The sequence below is a fragment of the Triticum dicoccoides genome, chromosome 6B, assembly GCF_002162155.2.
Source record: "Triticum dicoccoides isolate Atlit2015 ecotype Zavitan chromosome 6B, WEW_v2.0, whole genome shotgun sequence".
NCBI classification, from domain to species: domain Eukaryota; kingdom Viridiplantae; phylum Streptophyta; class Magnoliopsida; order Poales; family Poaceae; genus Triticum; species Triticum dicoccoides.
The window spans coordinates 717,953,541-717,969,394 of NC_041391.1; the positions used below are offsets into that span (position 1 = coordinate 717,953,541).

Sequence of the window (15,854 nt, forward strand, 5' to 3'; positions counted from 1 at the left end):
TATACAACTAGCACAAATGCGCGCACACAAACAAAGAATCATGTCGGCAAAGTACTCTTGATTGTTGGCATCCAGCGCGGTGAACCGAGCTGCATCCTGGGCTACAAAATGAGCAGCGATCCAGGCCACATGTCTGCTGGCTACGGTGGGATGAAGTGCACCATAGAAGCGCCTCCACAGGCCCCTGCTGCTAGATTGGCTACGGATTCAGGTTTTGGGAAGGTTTCCTACTCTAGTTTTCCTGGTTTTAGGAACCTCCCTTGTAGAAGGTTCTGGTTTGTTTGTTTTTATTTATTTTTTCTATTTTGCTTTCTCTATTTGCCTTTTTGGATTTACCCTTTTCCTTTTTTTGACATTATAATCTTTATTTAATTTTGTTTTTCTATTTTCCGAAAAATGTTTATAAATTTATTAAAAATATTAGTATTCTAAAAAATGGATTTTAAATGTTTACAAATGTTAAACAAAATTCAGAAAATTGTAAGGAAAAATAGAAAATCACGTTTTAAGAAATTTTAAAAACAAATTCAAAAATGTTTTCAATTTTTTTAAAAAATTCACAGTTTATCAGAAAATGTTCTTAATGAAAAATAAATCTGCTTTATTTCAGATAGTTCAGTCCATACAGAAATTTCCTAAAGTTTTTAAATTATATTCGTATTTTTCTCACATATATTCTCAAATTTTCAAATAATATTCCCAAATGTTTAAAAAATGTTCTCATTCTTCAGAAAACATTCTCAATACTCTTTTGAAAATATTCAATATGGAAGTTCTTTTTTATATTTTTTCGAAAAAGAATGACCAAAAATGAAGTTTTTATAGGGGTAAAAGACACTTTGTTGATTAATTGGAAGATTCAAAGGAATACAAATAGGGTCATGAGGATATCCAAGCCGCAGGTGGCGCCTTGACTAGAAACAAATAAAAAATTAACCATATTATGAGCTTCTTTACTTGTGTCCCTACCATCGAAAATAATATCACATGCATTTAAAAGATGCTAATTTGCATTGATCTCTTGTAGTATTGTGTCGTTCTTTCCTCGTGAGCCATGCTTTTATACATTGACAACATTCTTACTGTCACATGAGATGATGATCCTTCCTAGGTTCAGGTCTTCCGCAAGTGCTTCTCTGCAAGCTAGCGTTTCAAGGCAAATTGGGTCATTAACTCCTCAAAAGACCATCGCCGAGGATCCCAAGTAAACACCCTTATCATCAGGGCATACAATAGAGGATGCACCAATGGCGCCATCTCGAGAGATCCCTCCGAGCACATTAATCTTGAAAACACCTACAGGAGGAGGAGTCCACACCTGGCGGTGCCGAACATTTGCTGCAGGAATCGGTCCCATAGGCCTGGGTGCATTCTTGATACTTTTCAATTCAGCGATGAATCGTTGAAAAAGTAGGTGTGTGGCATGGGGACTTTTGGAAAATATATTCACGGATGACCTTTCTCTTTGCTGTCCATATAGCCCAGAGAATGTCCGCGAGAATGACAAGTTTGTCATGTGGTAATGTTTCCATCATCCCAAATAGCCATTGTTTTGCGCTCGGGTCCGTCGTTGCAATTAAGTGCTCGGCTATATCTCCATCAACTAATGCCTAGACACAACTTGGCATTGTGCATTCCAGCAGGGGATGATGCCACGAATCTACCGTTCAATACATCTGAAACCTATCAGATGGTGACATGTGTCTATGGTGTCGGACATCTTCCACCGGAATAGAATGCTTCAAGCCTCCATGGAAAAATCCGCAACATTCCAGGGACATCGATGTTCCAAAGCAACTTCCAACAACTCTCCTCTGCTGCAGAACTAGAGGAGCTCGCGCGGCCATCGAGCCAGGCCTCCTGTCGGTGCTTTGTGTGAGTGAGCGTTCGATATGTCGACCTCATTGTGAACATGTCGTTTTTCTCGAAGTTCCATCCCCAGATGTCCTCACTATTCTTCTGCAAAGAGGTACGCTCAAGATTGCTTCCACATCCGCGGTAATAAAAGTTTGTTGTAGTAAGTCCCTATTCCATGAGGCCTCAGAATGATTTATCATCTCACTAACCAGGGTGTGCGGACTGCCACAAGGCGCACAATCGGTCTCATGTTTTCATCTCTAGGGATCCAGTTGTCTGAACAAATATTTATGGGCGAACTGTCCCCAACTCTTTGGATCAAACCTTAGCGCAACATGTCTCTTCCTTCAATCACCGCTTGCCATATCTGTGAGGGATGGTTCCCAATTTCGTCTAACAAAATATTACCAGAGGGGAAATAAATAGCTTCAAGAGTCTTGGAACATAGAGTATCGGGTGAATGTAGGATGCGCCACGTCTGCTTAGCAGGAAGCGCTAGATTAAAGAGCTCTAAATATCTATATCCTAAGCCACCCACAAACTTGGGTTGGGTCATGTCTTTCCAAAACACCCATGACGGCTTCCTTTAGCCTTCCTTACTTCCCCACCAGAATTGGCGTATAAATTTATTCAGGTGCTCGCAGAAACCTCTTGGTTTTTTTAAACACGACATAGAGTAAACTAGGACTACTTGAGCCACTGACTTGATCAAGACCTCTTTGCCAGCTGAAGAGAAAGGTTTTGCCATCCAACCTTTTACGTTGTTCCATACCCTGTCTTTTTAATATTTGAAAGCCCCCTCTTCCAAAGAGCCAACATCGGAGAGCATTCCCAAATACCTACCATTCAAGATTTCATTGGGCACGTGCAGAATATTTTTCATCTCCTCTTTGAAATTCGCTACGCATTTTTTGCGACACAAAAGTGAAGATTTGTTGGCATTAATGCGTCGACCATAAGCCCCTACACCATTTGCTTTGAAGAACAATAGGCTATCATCTGCAAATAAGAGGTGGTTAATAGGAGCACCGAGTGCGCAACTTGAATTCCACCCATCTAAGATGACTGATCTCTGGATTTAAGGAGGCATGAAAGGCCCTCTGCTGCCAACAAATACAGGTAAGGGGAGATAGGATCTCCCTCACAAATACCTCATGAAGGCTTAAACTCGTCCAATTTCTTCCCATTGAACAAAACTGGAAAAAAGACTGGGCCGACTAAGTCCATAACAATAGTAATCCATATTTCAGAGAGACCCAACTTGAGCATGGTGGCCCTCAAATAATCTCACTCAACCATGTCATATGCTTTCATCATATCAAGTTTAAGTGCGCAGTGATGATGTTTGACTGCCTTGTTATGCTTCATGAAGGGCAAACAATCATATGCAACAATAATGTTACCAGTTATAAGGCGACTAGGGACACTGCTGATTGTTCTGCTGAGATGATATCAGGAAGCACCACTTTCAAACCAAAAAGGAACTAAAAGAACATGTCGCTACTATTATCCAAACTGAGTTGCTACAGATAACCCGGACAGAGTCGATACAATGCACGGTAATGGGCCCGCCCAGTGGAGGTCTGCCCTGTTGAAGCGTTGGGCATGTAACGCGGAATGCATCACAGTTAGGTCCCGCTTCAAGAAGGCATTCCCTATTTGACACTAACTGCATCAAATTGACGTAGAAATACACATGGTTTTTTGGGTACCTAGCGGTTTGGGTGTTGGTATTAGAAGGTTCTTGACCGGTTTTGGGCTTGGGTACTAGAAGGTTTTTGATCAGTTTTGGGAATCTTACAGAAAATTCTGGTTTGGTTTTTCATATTTTACTTTTTTTGTTATTTTCCTTAAAGAATTTTCTTTGATTTGTTTTCATTTTTATTTTCTTTTTTAAATAAATTATAAATATTTGGATCTTTTTACAATTTTATAGAAATGATTAGATTAAAAATCCATGTTTTTAAGGAAACGTTGAAACTTTTCAAAAAAAATATTTTCCTTTTTAATATTTAAAAAAAAACATAATAGATCTTCGCAATTTTTAAGGATGTTTAAATTTTAGGGAAAAAAATCATGTCTTCAAAAGATGTAAAAGTAAACTGAAAAGCTACTGTTTTGGAAAAAAATGTTCAATAACTTGAGAGAATACTCGTGTTTCCCAAAAATGTTCAAGAGTTTGAAAAATAACCATGTTTAAAACCAAGGGACTTAAATTCGAACGAAAAATCATGTTTCAAAATCACACTTTTTGATAGATGTTCTAAAAATATTCACCTTTTACAACATTATTTTCTATTTTCCTGAAAAACAGAATGAAAAAATAGGAACGCTTTAGTGCGCGAGCCACTGCAGTACCAGCTCGGCGTAGTACGAAGTCTCACTGCATGGGCCGGCCCAGTCGGGGGTGCCCTCTATGAAATGCCGCCAATTTGATGCAAGTCACGTCATATAGGAGCTCCCCCCTTGATTTGCTCCAAAAAAAAAGGAGCCCCCCCTTTGAGTATAGGGCGCCTTCGCCCTTACAACAACCGCAAGCTTATGTTTCGCTCCAAACAGTGTGCGTTTCTTGGGTATAGCGCTCAGCACAAAGGTGTCAAGTGCTTAGACATCTCTTCTGGTCGTGTCTACATCTCTAGAGATGTTGTTTTTGATGAGACAAAATTCCCTTTTGCTGATCTACACCCCAACGCCGGCGCCTTACTCCGTAAAGAAATCCTACTCCTTCCACCTCACCTCTCTAGTTACGATCAAGGGGGGCACGATAACTGCGATGATCATTTGTTGACTAATCCTCTTAACCATTTGCATGAGTCTTGTGATGCCTCAGGAATCATAGCGGTGAAAACAGTGAAGAAAATGAAGAAAACAGTGCAAAACACGGTCCATATCGCGTGTGTCACGGCGGAGGGAGCAGATCCGCCTCGGGATCCGGCGCGCCAGCTGTGGCAGGCGAATCCGCCTCGGGATCCGGTGCGCCAGCTGCGGCAGGCGAATCCGCCTCGGGATCCACCGTGTCAGCAGCGGCAGGCGGATCTGCCTCGTATCCTAGTGCGCCAGCCTCGACCGACTCTGCATTGGCCACGCGGCCTGCTGTGGTTGGTGGTGGCGGCTTCACCAGCCCGCACCAATCAGCGGCTGCCATGCGCCCGGCTTTCACGGGCCCGATCGGCTCGCGGTTTGGCACCCAGCCGGCTGTGTACAAGCGGCGCGATGCAGGGCGATCGGCTGGCGAGGGCCCAGCTGCTGCAGGCACGGGATCAGATGCATGTCTCGGCCAGCCCGCGGTTGCTGGTCGGGTGGGATTTTCTGCGCCTGATTCCTCTTCAACGCCCCAGCCGCGAGCCACAGAAGATCACCCAGGAGTGGAACCTGCCAAAACTGCTGGCACAGGCGGATCCGCCTCGGATCTGGTGCGGGTGGACTCATCTGCTGGATCTTCTGTGGCGCAAAACAGCACTGTTGCATCACAGCGCCGTACACGGCTGCAGTCAGGGGTAACTAAGCCAGTTAATTACAAACACATAACAAAATATGGTTTGATCTGCTCCACAGGTGAACCAGGTGAGCCCTACACGCTTGAGGAGGCTCTTGGTGATGAGAAGTGGAGAAAGGCAATGCATGAGGAATATCTGGCACTACAGAAAAATAAAACGTGGCATTTAGTTCCTCCAAGGCAAGGTAAAAATCTCATTGATTGCAAATGGGTTTTTAGGATCAAACGGAACTCTGATGGAACAGTTGATCGTTACAAGGCAAGGCTAGTTGCTAAGGGTTTTAAACAAAGATATGACATAGACTATGAGGATACATTTAGTCCAGTTGTAAAAGCTGCAACTATTTGTCTGGTCCTAGCTATTGTTGTTTCCAGGGGATGGAGTCTTCGACAGTTAGACGTACAGAACGTGTTCCTTCATGGTGTTCTGGAAGAGGAGGTTTACATGAAACAACCTCCTGGGTTTGAAAACAAACATGCACCCTCTTATGTATGCAGGCTTGATAAAGCATTGTATGGACTGAAGCAGGCCCCTAGAGCATGGTATTCTCGTCTCAGCAAGAAGATGCAAATGCTTGGATTTGTTCCTTCAAAGTCTGACACTTCATTTTTTATTTATAATAAGTCCAATACATCAATATTTGTTCTTATATATGTTGATGATATTATTGTCACAAGTTCATCTGATGAGGCAATAACAGGACTGTTGAAGGACTTAAGTGCTGAGTTTGCTCTAAAGGATCTTGGGGACTTGCACTATTTCCTAGGGATTGAAGTGAAGAAGCACAAGGATGGGCTTCATCTCTCCCAAGAAAAATATGCAAATGATTTGGTAAGAAAAGCTGGGTTGCAAGGCTGTAAACCTACTACTACTCCTTTGTCTAGTACAGAAAAACTGTCTCTCACAGAAGGAACACCCTTGAGCTCAGAAGATAGCACAAGATACAAAAGTCTGGTGGGTGCACTTCAATATTTAACCCTCACTCGACCTGATATTTCTTTTGCTGTCAACAAGGTGTGTCAATTTCTTCATGCACCAACCACAGTTCATTTGACTGCTGCAAAACGAATAGTAAGATATGTGAAAGATACTATGGGCGTTGGCCTCAATTTTAGCAAGTCATCTTCCACTCTTGTGAGTGCATTCTCTGACTCAGATTGGGCAGGATGTTTGGATGATAGACGCTCCACTGGTGGTTTTGCAGTGTTCCTTGGAACTAATCTGATCTCTTGGTGTGCCAGAAAACAAGCTACTGTTTCAAGGTCCAGTACAGAAGCAGAGTATAAGGCACTAGCTAATGCTACTGCAGAGATTATATGGGTACAATCCATTCTTAAGGAGCTTGGTGTGAAAATCACTCAAGCTCCATGTCTGTGGTGTGACAATTTGGGTGCAACTTATCTCTCAGCAAATCCAGTTTTTCATGCAAGAATGAAACATATTGAGATAGATTTCCATTTTGTCAAAGAAAGAGTTGCTAGTAAACTCCTAGACATTCGGTTTATACATTCCCAAGACCAGATTGCAGATGGGTTTACTAAAGCCTTGCCCATACGAAGCTTTGAGAACTTCAAGTATAATCTCAACTTGATGAAGTTATGATTAAGGGAGGGTGTCAAACAACATATTCTTTGTGCGTGACAAGGGGCTGCTGCATCTTCCCCTTGGTAGATATCTTGGTAGTTTGGCTAGGTAGTTAGCTAGAGTTTATCTTCTCTTTGTAATCTTATCTCTATCTAGCTTCTTCTCCAAGATGTAATCTAAACTGTATGCGCTATCAGGGAGGTGTGCCCCTGCCTATAAACATGTACGGCGTCCCCTCAGGTTGAGGTACGACGCTTTCCGCCATCGCACAGTGTGTGTGCACTGTGTGTTTCTTGAATTTACTGCATTTGCTGCTGCAAGAGTCAACGGTACATTTTGAATTCCTTGCATTTTCAGCCCTCCTTTAGATATGCATTCTTGGTGGATTATTCCCATCAGCAAGCTTCTTTGGTTGGTTGACATGAAAAGTTGTGTGCCACTGTTCAACACCTTCATGAGCTTTAATCAGCTTTCACAGTTATATGCATGCTTGTTATATTTTTATTGCTACTAAATTTTGATGTTGCCGGTCATTATTTTGCAGTATGCTATTCTCCAGATTATTCAGTAGCAGATGATTATGTATGTGTTATGTCGCTTCCCGAATATGGGATGCATGAAGATGATGCTCATGGTGTTGGGGAGACAAGACATTTTTACACCGATTAATTTGGAAGCAGAAGCCAATAACACGAGAGTTGCTCCTAGCTGCTTCTGCTCACCCCGTACATTGTTAGAGTACGTAATGGGGCTAATGGGCCCATTAGTCTTAAGGTTAATTAGAGATAAGCGTTGCTTGCTTAGGGGTTAAGTAAGCCTTGCTTGGGAGTCAAGTAAACCTCACTATATAAAGAGAGGAGATGTATCAATCTAATCAAGCAAGAATTAAGAAGAAAATCCCTTCCCTCTTGCCCGGCCGTGGGCAAAAAGTTCCCCGGCCGGCCCTCTCGTGCCCTCCTTCTACCAGCCACATAACAATTTGGTATCACGTAGCACAGTTCCGATCATGTCTTCGCCACCGCCACCCCGTCGCTTGCGCTGCCGACCGTCACCACCTCGCCGCTGGCCATCTACACCGCGCCGCCGCCTTCCCCATCCGCGCCGCTGGTCGCATCCTCCAGCGCCGCCACAGCCCAGATGCCGGTGCCCTCCACCGCACCACCGGCCGCCGCCTACACCCCGGAGGAGATCACCGGGGTCCTCAACTACCTCGTCACAGCCGTCCAGGGGATCCGACTGTACCTGGCCAGCCACTACGGGCCGCCGCCGCCCTGCCGCCGTCTGCCGTCACCGGGCTGCCGGCCCTGCCGTGGTACTCGCCGTATCCAGGGTCTCCGCTGCGTTCGCTGGGACGCTGCAGTCCCAGCTGCAGCTGCCGCCGCCGCCCCACAGTGGCCGCAGTGGCCGACGCCGGCTCCCACCGCGCCTCCAGCACCCATCGCCGCCCCCGCGCCGCTATGGCTGCCGTGGCAGCCTCCGCACCAGGCGGCCTTTGCCGCGCTCGCCGGGCCACTACAGCTGCCATGCATCGCCACCACCGCCCAGCCATGGCTGCAGTGGCAGCCGCCGCGCCCGGCGCTCCGCCGCAGCAGCCGCTGCAGCTGCAGCAGCCACCGCCGGTCAGCTCCGGTCCCGCATCGACCGCACCGGCGGGAGTGCCGCTTCACCAAGTCCAGTCGCCATCACCGTTTCCGTCTTGGATCGCTACCCGCCATGTGTCGGCGGCGGTGAGGCTGCAGGCTGCTGCGCGCGGCCTCCTAGCGCGTCGGCGTGTGCGGGAGATGCGTGGTCTGCAGCTGCCGCTCCTCCAAGTTGCCCTTCACTGTGCAAAGGACCTCGATCTCATCCGCTGCGTCGGGGATCTTGGGCATGCGGTTTCCCCCACGGGCGGCGGGCATGCTATTTTCCCCGCGGGCAGCGACCTCGAAGTCCGTGACATCGACGGTGGGGGGGGGGCACCCCTCCTCGTCATTCTCTATCGCAAGCCCTCCATTTTTCCCTGTGCGGTGCAAACCAACAGCCGTCCGGCAGGGAGAAGGCATGGTGTCACCGACAGCAGCGCACCGCCTTGCACCACTGCATTCTGCCACCGGCTGCCGCGAGGGCGCCTCTGCTGGTCACTCTTGCGACCACTTCCAGGTGGTCATACACATGCACTCCTTTTGTCCAGGTGGTGTCCATGGGATCCAGGTGGCTGTACACGTGCACGTCCGACGTGCGGATGGTGTCCACTTTTTGTTAAGGGGTCCAAAATAAAGCATCCCAGTCCATTTCAGGTTGAGAATAATAAAACAAGCCGAGATGTAAAAGGCTTGTTTTTAGGTGTTAGGTTTGTGTTGCGTCGAGTCATGGTTATAAGTTGGTTAGGTTGCAGCTCGAGGACAAGCTGCATGTCCAGGTGGGATGTAGTGTTAGAGTACGTAATCGGCCTAATGGGTCCATTATTCTTAGGGTTAATTAGAGATAAGGGTCGCTTGCTTAGGGGTCAAGTAAGCCTTGCTTGGGAGTCAAGTAAACCTCTCTATATAAAGAGAAGAGATGTATCAATCTAATCAAGCAAGAATTAAGAAGGAAATCCTTTCCCTCTTGCCCGGCCGTGGGCAAAAAGGCCCCCGGCCGGCCCTCCCGTGCCCTCCTTCTAGCATGCTCCTAGCTGCTTCTGCTCACCCCGTACATCATCTCGAAATTTGAACACTTTTTAGACACATACATTATTTCTTCCTATGACACAGCAATATGTTCTACAGTATGTCCTCACAACAAGTTGTAGCTTCATCCCTTGTTTCAGACCTTTTTTTCTTTTCTTTTTGGCTTGTGGTGTGAACTGTGTGCATCTTCAGTGCGTCTTCAATTTTTGTTGGTTGAAGAAATCCCCCCTTAACGAAAGGAACATTGCTTAATGCGCTTCCCAAGATATGACTTTGTAATGACACTTGATTAGAAACAGAGTATGGGGACTCGAATTAAACTCATTCAGTAGATAAGGGAATAAATATACACTTTATATTGGTAGCAATTCGTCTTGTTAACACCTGGTCTTGTACAACTTAGGATAATTTTCCTTGCTTGTTTGTCTCCTTAAGTAATTTAGTCATGTATTTCTGGTTATTTCCTTCAGCAAGTTCTTTGGCAAGCTGAAAAATGCACCTTATCCGAGGCTTCACAAGCTCCTTTTCCTTCTATGATCTCAAAAGAATAAAAAAAACTCTCTGATTGTCTAGGTAATAAATCTCCTTTTCCTTCTCCATTTTGGATTTGTGCTTACTGTAATTGGGTTGAACCCTAGCTGCCTGTGGCGTGCTCTACCTACTTTCCTTCATTTCCAATTAACAGAAATCATATCTGAGCATTCTTCTGGATTTCGTTGGGTTTCAGAGTTACAGTAGTTCGGATCCTATCATTGTCCCTAAAAACAAAAACGCCCGGTGCTGCTATTCCTAGGTTACTCAGTGTCCTGGCCAGTGTTCTTCAGTAGCAGACGATAAGTTTTGGTGTCCTGGCCAGTGTTGGAACCGGGACGCGAAAGGGCTGCATGAAGATGATGGTGATGGTGTTGGAGATCAGAATCACTGCACCCTCCCTGACCTTGAAGCTCGCCCCTGAACACAAAGACGTCTATACTGAAGTTTCACCAACCTACTCATTTGGTTTTAAGCACTCAATTGTAGGTAGCTTGAGCAACGCTGAGCTGTTGTATCTCAGTATCTCACTGCACGACTTTTTGTGTGATGTCCTCGTCACATTTATGTAATGAAGTGCTGTTGAAAAGCATGTGGCATCTTTCTCAATAGTACTAGCTGTTGACAGATGATTGTATTTATTCCGAGTGTACACGTACGTGTATTCGGTATAGTTGCCCCGCTTGTAGCCCAAGTCTGTACTCTGTAATTAGGGTTCTAGTCGTGGACGGACCTACCCCTGTACGTGTTATATATGGGCACCCATGAGGTGAATACGGTTGTCTTGCACCAAACAATTCTTCCACACTAGCTAGTAGCTAGCAATATTCAACAGTTTCAACATTTTCAGTGATGAATGGATGCTGGAGTAGTTGCTTGGGTCTTGATCAGTGATAGAGTGGATGCTACAAACTTGAGAATTTTCATTCTCCTTTGGCTCATGCCTTCCACGTTTTCTTCACAAGGACCCTCCACATGATTGGCACTCCAAAGGATTTCCAGCCACTCAAGCGCAGCGTTAGGTACGCGTTCTGCTGTCTAAAACCTGTCTTGGACAAGTTGGCTGCCCTTCTCGGGGAGGAGCAGTGATGGAGGTAGGTACTTCAAAAAAGTTGAGATTGAGAGGGGTCAGCTAATGGAAAAAGGACAAAAGTTACTGTTAACTGTAATTATACAAGCAAAAGCAACATCTTGGGGCGGGTCATGGCCCCTGCTGGCCACCCTCTGGCTCTGCCACTGGCGACGAGTAAAAACATTTCATGAGCGTGCACAAGGAGATCAAGTCCCTCACTTATGAGCTCACCACATGGAGGCTTTTCTTCTCAAGATGTCCAACGTGGAAGATCCCGTTGTGCAGGATAAGGTCTTGATGAATGACGTGAGAGATTTGTCTTATGATATGGAGGGTGCCATTGACGACATCATGCAAAGCGTCGTTGACAAAGACAAAATGGCAGATAGCTTCATTGATAGGATCAAGGGCTCACTAGGGGAGTTGGGGAAGATGAAGGTTCCTTGTCGAGTACAGAGATCCATGGTATGAAGAAAGAAATCATTTAGGTGGGTGAGAGGTATGCAAGGTACAAGAGTTGTGAGGCCTTTTCCAAGAAGTTGATGCAATTGTTGACCCTAGAGCTCTTGCAATTTTTGAGCATGCACCAAAACTTGTTGGAATTGATAAACCCAAGGTAGAGATAAACGAAATGTCGACATAAGAGAATGTGCATGCATCAATGCAACAACAGCAACAACCGAAGATAGTCTCCATCGTTGGAACCGAAGCCCTCTAGCTACCTCTCCTCTCACTCGAACTGAGGTGAAAGAAGAAGAACAGTGGACACAAAAATTTCTGGCCGGCGACGAACGCTCCAATCTTTTCTTTTGTACAGTGGCTACATGGCTTACACTCAGCCTGCTCAACAGACTACAGTACGGGGGTTTAAATCGCTGGCTCACTCACGCACATGGCCTTGCCCACCCTCCTACTCATCCGCATCCATGATCTGCATGGCGCGCGTGCTCACTATGCAACTAACGCGCACACCGCGGCCACTCCAACAGATCACCAACGACCTAGCCTACCTACCGTGGCCAGTACGCCACACACACGCACGCTACACACGCGTGCAGACGCGCCACGGCCGTGCACGCACACATGGCTTATGGCTAACATTCTCCCCCCCTAATCCATGACTGCGCCGCCCATCCTGACGTACAGGACACCGGCTCCTCGTCGACGCGGGGAACGCCCTTCTTCATCTCCGGCAACACACGCCGCAGCTTCCCTTCCCGGCGCACTGGCGCCGCCGGCCGCAACTACGGCCGATTTCCTCAAGCACGAACTCGAGCCACACTTGTTACAACGCATACGGGGGGTTATTATACCCTAGGGCGCGCCAGGGCACGTACCCCACGCCCCAGTCCACGCCGAGACGGAGCACCTGGTCCGGCCCACTCTGCCCACTCCCGTGACATGCAAGCACACGTTTGGGTCGTGCGAGCCCACCTAGGACCAACTCCACGCTCCCCCCGATCTCACCAACAGAACGCACACAAGCTGCACTCGTGCACGGACACGCCCGTGCACACCACATGCACGCACACACATGACCCGCCGTGGACCCGACGTGCCCAGCGCGCCCGGCGCGCGCCCATACATACGCCCGACGCCACAAGCTCGTCGCCATGGTTGCTTCCGCCCGACGCCACCGTGTGGTTCCAACACGAGTCGCCGCAGATGCAGTGCAACGCGGGCACCTCGCCGGCCGCTGTCGCTCACCGCCGCTGATGCAGCTACCGCCGCGCTGCGTACCGTCGAGCGCCACTCGCTGCCGCTGCTGAAACCCGCAGCTCTGTGCGCTGCCGTGCCGCGTCTCCGTGCCTCGCGCCACTGCGCCCTCCACGCGCCGCAGCCTCCATGTCCGCTGCGCGCTCCGCGGACGCCGCCGTGCGCCACGGCCGCCCCTTGAACTTGGCTCTAATACCAATTGTTGGAACCGAAGCCCTCTAGCTACCTCTCCTCTCACTCGAACGGAGGTGGAAGAAGAAAAACAGTGGACACAAAAATTTTTGGCCGGCGACGAACGCCGCCACGGGCGCTCAAACGCCCTAATCTTTTCTTCTGTACAGTGGCTACATGGCTTACACTCGGCCTGCTCAACAGACTACGGTACGGGGGTTTAAATCCCTGGCTCACTCACGCACAGGGCCTTGCCCACCCTCCTACTCAGCCACATCCATGATCTGCATGGTGCGCGTGCTCACTACGCAACTAACGCGCACACGGCGGCCACTCCGACAGATCACCAACGACCTAGCCTACCTACTGTGGCCACTACGCCACACACACGCATGCGCACACACGCATGCGCACACACGCACGCTACACACGCACGCTACACACGCGCACAGACGCGCCACGGCCGTGCATGCACACATGGCTTATGGCTAACATCCATTGCTGGAACTGGAGGTATGCACAATGCAACTCTTGGAACCCAAGTGTATCAAGTGCTCAAAGAACAATATGACTGTCGTGCTTTCATATCGGTGTCACAAAATCCAGACATGATGACTATCTTGAGAACCATTCTCAATGAAGTGGCTCAGAGAGATGATGGTGGCACGGAATTGGGGAGTACACAACTACTTATCAGCAAGATCACTGATTCCTAGAAGATAAAGGTACGTGCTATCTTTAAATTTTTGTTCCTTCTCTACTGGTCGTCTTTGAATGTATAAAAAGTTACTTATATATGTCATAGGTTATAGTAGTGGAATTTGGTAAAAAGTTCCATATAATTCTATGTTCATAGTTTCTCCATATGTTCTTAGAAAAAGTAATGGTCAAATGTTTGTAATAAACATTGTGTTGATGTTGTAAAAAAGAAGAGAAATAGATGGGGACAGTACAACGAAAAACATATCCTAGAAGCCTCTGTTAATGGTTTATGTCCTTTTATTTTGACATTCTACAATCTTCAAGACATATGCACAGAGCTACTCCCTTTATTCAATAATAATTGTCATAATTAAGTTTGTGCTAGGCATAGAGCCCCACAACACTCGATTTTCTCACAGTACTGATCACTTGGGTCACTTTTCTTCGTAATTCTCTTTGGGCTCCCTTAACATTTTGAACTATATATAATTCTTTGTGCACTTTACCTCATGATCGGTTTTGGACAGTAATTTTGATGATATAGATTCTAGTTTTGCAAGTGTGGCATCCACCCCACATTGGTGCAGGAACCCATTATAGTATTTTGCTACTAGCAGTGTGTGAGCAAAAAGGCACGCCACCGCTAACCTGGTGAAATACCAGCAGCATGTGAAGAAAACGGGCCCACTATGCTGTGAGCATAAAAGCAGCGTTTGGAAAATGAAATAACTAAACGATGCTAGTAACAGACATCGCAGGGAGCCCTCGAGATAGGAACTACTAGCAAGGTTTACCATGTACGCGCGCCCCTAGTGGTCTAAGAACTACTAGCAGCGTGGCATTAGAAATGCACGCCACTAATACTATTTGTAGCCCCCTCCCTTTTACCGACATGCTTATGGGTCCAAAGTACTAGAGCAAATACCAATTAGCCGCAGCTAATTTAGCCCCGAGCCGATGACATGTTCTCAGATAAAAACAAAAGTGGGAACACTCACAAATGTGTTGTCGACCGAGGCGGTATACATACGTCGGCGAGCCGTCTACATCGCGCTCAGCAACCGACCTCCTGGCGTGATGCCAACGGAGGGCCCCTGGCCATGGCCGATGCCAATTGTTAGCCTGAATTATAGTCTACATAGTACTCCCTTCATCCAAAAAAGCTTATTTTTCAAATAAATATATCTAGCACTAATTTGATGCTAGATACATACAGGACAAGGTTTTTCGAGCGGAGGGAGTACCAGACTAAGAGGAGCAAATATCTGAGGAGGATCAGTAATGCACGCACATACTAGTACACACACGAACTGAAGAGTGTATAGGAGCAGCACTACTAGTCTTACTGTGCTTGCACACGGCCAACCATATCGGTTACGTGTTAGTTGTTGAGGGTGGAATTGATAGTGAATGGAATGGCCTGGTGTTACAACGATTAGCAACAGCCCTCTAAATAGCCTACTGAACCGACTATGGTACGCAAAGGCTGACGTCCTAGTTTTCCCAGCTCACTGCTTACGTATATGGCTTCTTGCCTGCTAAGTATATAGCATCTCTACCACATAAAATTCGCTTAAATGATCCTACAAAACATTTTTTTTACATGTTTTTACAGTATGGCATGTGCTTCGACAGAATATACATCAACCAACTTATCTTCGATCACGCTAAGAAATGCTTCGAGAAATACGACGGTGGCCTCCCTGGACGCCTTCTCCTGTTCAGGAGCAACCGTTCCCGCGGAAGGGACACCAGCAACCCAGGCGGCCCAGAACAAGTTCATAGCCGTGAGCCATAAGGTGGTTTTGGTCTGTCAACGCTTAAAGTACGTATCGATAAATTTATTCGGTTTCAGTGTCGCGGAAAAGCCACTAGCCGAAGAATTCCTACACATATTAGGTTTTTGGATTCCTGAGTAAATAGACAATTTTTCGACTAAATTAATCCAAGAGTAAATGACTATCATGGCATTGACAGAAATAAACACATGCTGATATTCGATCATGCAAGCACATACCACGCTAACTGTAGATACATCCGCATATAAGGCTAGCATGACTAAAACAGGAAACAATA

At 46.8% G+C, this 15,854-nt stretch overlaps 1 long non-coding RNA gene across 1 annotated transcript; it reads right to left on the minus strand.

Annotated features, from left to right (window-relative positions):
* Positions 1–10,882: 10,882 nt before the first annotated feature.
* Positions 10,883–15,185, minus strand: LOC119325625. Its single transcript, XR_005157604.1, has 3 exons — positions 15,023–15,185; positions 14,777–14,872; positions 10,883–11,218 (listed from the first exon to the last, which is right to left on the minus strand). It is a non-coding gene; the product is annotated as an uncharacterized LOC119325625 (long non-coding RNA).
* Between the last annotated feature and the right edge of the window lie 669 nt (positions 15,186–15,854).